Source organism: Nycticebus coucang, chromosome 2 (genome assembly GCF_027406575.1).
Source record: "Nycticebus coucang isolate mNycCou1 chromosome 2, mNycCou1.pri, whole genome shotgun sequence".
Classification (NCBI taxonomy): Eukaryota; Metazoa; Chordata; class Mammalia; order Primates; family Lorisidae; genus Nycticebus; species Nycticebus coucang.
The window spans coordinates 97670685-97676634 of NC_069781.1; positions in this window are offsets into that span (position 1 = coordinate 97670685).

The following is a 5950-nucleotide window of genomic DNA, read 5'->3' on the forward strand; positions in this document are numbered from 1 at the left end:
CTTAACAACGTTGATTCTTCCCAAACACAAGCCTGGTATGTTCTTTTGTTTGATAACATCTTCTGCTATTTCTTTTCTCGGGGTTTCATAGTTCTCTTTATAAAAATCTGTCAATTCCTTTGTTAGATAAAATCCAGGGTATTCCATTTTGTTTGGCACTACTGTAAAAGGAATAGAGTCTTTGACTGTATTCTCAGCTTGATTGTTGTTAGTATGTATAAAGCCTACTGATTTGTAGATATTAATTTTGTACTCGGAGACACTGCTCTATTCCTTAACCTCTTCTAAGAGCTTTGTAGTTGAGTTCCTGGGGTTTTCCAGGTATAAGATCAAATCATCTGCAAAGAGCGAGAATTTCACCTCCTCTGTCCCTGTTTGAATGCCCTTGATCTACTTCTCTTGCCTGATTGTGATGGCTAGGACTTCCAGTACTATGTTGGACAGCAGTGCTGACAATGGGCATCCTTGTTTAGTTCCAGAGCTGAGTCAAAATTTTACTGCATTCAATAGGATATTGGCTATGGGTTTGCTGTAAACGGTCTCTATCAGTTTAAGAAATGTCTCATCTAAGCCTATTTTCTTAAGTGTTCTAATCATGAAAGGATGCTTCATATTATTAAAAGCCTTTTCTCCATCAATGAGAGAATAATATGGTCTTTGTTTTTTATTTTATTTATGTGGTGTATTATATTTATAGATTTATGTATGGTGAACCAACCTTGTTACCCTGGGATAAAACCAAATTGATCATGATACATATCTTTTGTAATGTGTCATTGAATTCTGTTTGCTAGGATCTTATTGGATATTTTGCATCTGTATTCATTAATGATATTGGTCTATAATTTTCTTCCTGTGATGGGTCCTTTCCTGATTTGGGGAGTAGGGTGATATTTGCTTCATACAATGGGTTGGGGAGAAGTCTTTTCTTCTCTATGTTTAGTATAGATTATGTTATATAGGCATGATTATATAATATAGGTTCTAGTTCCTCTTTGAAGGTTTGGGAGAATTCTGATGTGAAACCATCTGGTTCCTTTTCCTTTTTGTATACTCGGTGCTATTTCAGTGCTAGATAGAGGTCTATTCAACATTTTTAACTGTTTCTGGTTGAGTTTAGGAAGGTGGTATGCTTTTAGGTATTGGTCTATTTCCTCCACATTTTCATATTTCTGAGAATAAAATTTTTGGCAGTAATCACTGAGGATTTTTTTGTATTTCTGTGTCTTAATGATTCTTTTCTTTTCAACTTCCATTTAATTCTGCTCTAATTTTAGTGATTTCTTTCCTTTTTCTGGGTTTGGGTTGGATTGAGGTTCCTCTTCTGGTTGCTTAAGATGGCCCATTAGGTTGCTGATTTGCACTCTTTATATTGGCTTGAAGAAGGCTTCTAATGCTATCAATTTCCCTCTTAGGACTGCCTTTGCAATATCCCACAGGTTTTGATTGTTTGTGTCTTCATTATCATTTTGTTCTAAAACTCTGATGATTTGCTTCTTTATCTCATCTTTGACCCAGCTATCATTCAGGCTAAGCTTATTTAGTTTCCATGACTTTGTTTGAGTATGAGGGTTTCTGTTACTTTTGAGTTCAACTTTTATTCTGTGATGGTCCGAGAATATACACGGAATAACTTCTATTCTTTTAAATTTGTTGAGGTGAAACTTGTGTCCTAAGATTTGATCAATTTTGGAGGATGATCTGTGGGCTAATGAAAAGAAGGTATATTCAGTTTTATTAGGATGAAATGTTCTGTATTTGTCTGTTAAGTTCATTTGTTCTAGGGTCAAGTTTAAGTCCATGATTTCTCGGTATAGTTTCTTCTTAGAGGATATATCCAGAACTGCCAAAGAGGTGTTAAAATCTCCAGTTATTTCTATAGTACAGGAAACTATCATATTGTTCAGACCCATTAGGGTTTGTTTTATAAATCACGAAGCATTCAGGTAGGGAGCGTAAATGTTATTTATTGAAATCTCTTCATGTTGAGTGTTTTTCTTGACAAATATGTAGTGTCCATCCTTGTCTTTCCTTGTTTTTGTTAGTTGAAATCCAATTGTATCTGCAAATAAGATTGCAACCCCTGATTTTTTCTGATGTACATTTTCCTGGATTACTGTTGCCCATCGCTTCGCCCTGAGTCTTGTTTTATCCTTTGAGCTATGGTGCACCTCTTGGAGGCAACAGATACTTGGTTTGAGTTTTTTCATCCAGTCAGCCAACCTTTGTCTCTTTAGAGGAGAATTTAAGCCATTTGCATTAATGGAAGAATTGATAGGTATTGCAGTGGTTTGGCCATCTTGTCTTTCAAAGGTCCAGTGCATACTTCTAACCTTTTAACCATTATGGAATTTAGGTTTCATTCTCTAAATTCTGGGTGAGTTTACTTAGTTGGTAGACCATCATGCTGGTCATTATGAAAAATACGTTTGAGTATTTCTTGCTTAGCTTGTCTAGTTATGGCAAATTTCCTTAATATATGGATGCCAGTAAAGTATTTGATTTCTCTATCACAAATGAAACTCAGCTTAGTTGGATACAGAATCCTGGGCTGAATGTTGATTTGTTTTAAAAGGTTGAAGATAAATGACCATCCTCTTCTGGCTTGAAAACTTTTGGCTGAAAGGTCTGAAGTCATCCTGATATTTTTCCCATTATAAGTAATACTTTTCTTATGCCTGGCTGATTGCAGGATTTTTTTCCTTCATATTAACTTTTGCCAATTTAATTACAATGTGTCTAGGAGATGTCTTATTTGGATTATGTCATGCTGGGGTTCTGAAACTATCTACTATCTGAATTTCCATATCTCTTGCAATGCTTGGGAAATTCTCCACCATGATGTCTTGAAGTGGACCTTCTATGCCTTTCAGACCATCTTCTTTTCCTTCAAAAAACCCCTATAACTCACATTTTTTATCTTTTAGAATGATCACATAACTCTCTCAGGGAATATTGTTCTTGTTCTCCTTTTTCATCCCTCTTGGAATGCTTGGGTAGTTTAAAATACTTGTCTTCAATTGCGGATATCCATTCTGCTGCCTGATCAACTCTATTGGTGAGAGTGTCAACTGCATTTTGAAGGTCCTCAAAGGCCTTTTTCAATTCCTTAAGCTCTGCTATATCTTTTCTCATTATTTTCATATCCTCAGTGACTTTGTCTTTGAATTCATGAAGTTTTTGAGGCAACTTTGGAACTACTTTCTGGATTTCTATTTCCATCTTTTTGTCCATTCTATTTATGTTATTTGCTGTCCATATTCTGACTTCTATTTCTGACATTTCAGCAATTTCTCTATAGATGGTATTTTCTGTTGTATCTCCTTTGTCTCCCATTGGGGGTGTTGGTCTCCTCTGATTTTACATGTTGCCAGAGTTCTTATGCTATTTCTGAGTATTTTCTGCTATTTGGCAATTAAAACTGACAGAGTGAGACTTGATCTGGAGCTAACCACCCATTCACAATGAATTGGGGCTTGTGCTTGTGGCTTTCCCCCTATATCCTTGCAGAGATCTCTTTCAGGGATATAGCCAGAGACTCTGAGGGCCAGTTTGGTGAGATAATACAGGGTGGCTCTGCCTTTATGTCAGCCTGTCTCTACCCAATCTGGATGAGTGACTGTGTTAGGCTTTTCTCTCATTTGGAGAAAGATACAAACATCTGCAGTGGCCCCACCACCAAAGGGGACAGCTGTAGCAGAATCTGATTCTCTCCTCTATAATTCCACCCCGACTAACCTTCACAGGGTCCCTAGTGGGACAGCCCAGTTTGAAAGATCCAATCAGATTGTCCCACTCAATACAAACACTGCTTACCTGAAAGAATTCAAAGGGCACAAGTGGCCAGAAAGCAGCAATCTGTAGGCAGATCCATCTGTGCAATACCAAGGGGCTGGAATAGGATCCCCTCCAGTGGGAATGGGTATATGTAAAGACCCGACTGGGGCATCACTGTCTACACCTGCTAATTCAGCCCACACCACCGGCTCTCTGTCTCTCTTTCTCTCTCTCTGTCTCTCTCTCTCTCTCTCTCACACACACACACACACACACACAGTGCTTCCACACACACCACTGTTGCTGCTGTTTGACACCCTGGCCCACACAATGCCCAGGCTTCCCAACGAATTTGCCAAACACTCCAGGCTCTGCAGGGGATAGACTTTCAGGCAGCCAGGTTAGGGGCGAAGGGTGAACTGTGTGTTCAGAATTGAGGAGATGTTTGTTCACTTTTGTGCCAGGAGGGATTATGGCTAGGCTCAGAGTTGGGACCTCCAGGGAGGGGGAGGACCAGGATTTAGCAGATCTCTACCATGGAGTAATGTGAGAGGTCCTTTGTTCCCTACTCACTTTTAGAGAGCCCCCCTTGGGTCTCCCATCGTCTTGACAATGGGCTTAGTATCTGGTCTTTATTGTCTTTCTTCCTGTTTCTGGGCTTGCAGCTTGTCTCAGCACAGATGATGTGCAACTCTCTATCTTCTTTCCCAGCTCAAATCCCCAGATTTGGCTTCCCTGAGTCCAAATCTGTCTAATATCTGTCCCTTTGGACAGGAGCTTCTGGCAAAAGCTGCTTCTAGTTGGGTATCTTGACTCCTCCCTCTGTGGTGAACATTTTAAGTGGTGTATAGAAACAAGGCCCTCTTATACAGTGAATAAGTAATATATTACAATCTGAAGCTTCTTGCAAATAAATCCTGTATCAGTTCAGCAAGAGCCAAAAGTGGGTTAAGCATAGAACAGAGATAGGTTGAGTTCCCAGGGCTGGCATCAGCCTGGGAATATCCCAGGTGGAATTGCGGGTTCGCCATACAGAATCAGGTGTGGTACACAAAGGTCAACATGAAACAAGACTGAAAACATGAATTTGGATGTATTAAACTAATCACTCTTGGGAGATAACTTCTTTATAAAACCAGCATGTATGCATGTGTTTTATTCATTCGTTCATTCATTCATTCATTCATTTGTTTCATGCCTCACCAAAAAAAGTTATCTTAGCTGGACTACTGAAATTCAATAGATAAGGAGTTGAAAAAAATCAGAGAAATAGATACAGAGTTAAACTTCAAAAATAAACTCTCTTCAACAGGGATTTGTAACAATTTTTATAATTTCCAATTTAATAGACTGAAGACTAATGTGCTTCTACATAAATTCTCCCTTTCTGTTACCTACTAATTTTTGTTAACAACAAGATGAATTCGACCCAGAATTTTCCACCTCCTCACCTCTACCAGTAACTTCCCAACACAAAGCAAACATCGGAGCCCCAAACTCATTCTGAATTCTGACTCCTATCTAATTCAAGTTTCCCTTTTATTTTCAGGTGTCACCAGCTGGTCTACTGAACTAGTCTATACCATCAAGCCCTCTTTTTCTGTGATTTGTGTTCATAGTATGGTTCTTTTTCTTTTTTTCTTCTTAAGACTGAGGTCTCTATGGGTTAGGTTGCCCAGCCTGGCCTCCCACCTCTGCCTCCCCAGGACCTGGGACTATAGGTGGTCACCACAATTCCTGACTCTGAAAAAATGTTTTACCTTTTCTAATTTTCACTGTGTGCTATTCTTTAAAACATAGGTGAGATTACACTGTTCCTATGGTTCTGTGACTTGATTTTTCACTAGAAAAATGTCCCTGAGATCTTTCTATGTCATATTAAACTTTACCTTGTCTTTTTTATTGATTGTATGATATAACACTGTGTAACATGCACTAACAGCATAATTTGTTTGCCACAATTATTTCTATATCATTACTCTATTGTCAGATATTTATACTTTCTAGTATTTTATTTTTATTTTTTTTAACGTGGATTTTATTTTTTTATTTATTATTTTTTTTATTTTTATTTTTTATTAAATCATAGCTGTGTACATTGATATGATCATGGGGCATCATTCACTAGCTTCACAGACCATTTACCAAGTTTCACATATACCCTTGTAAGATG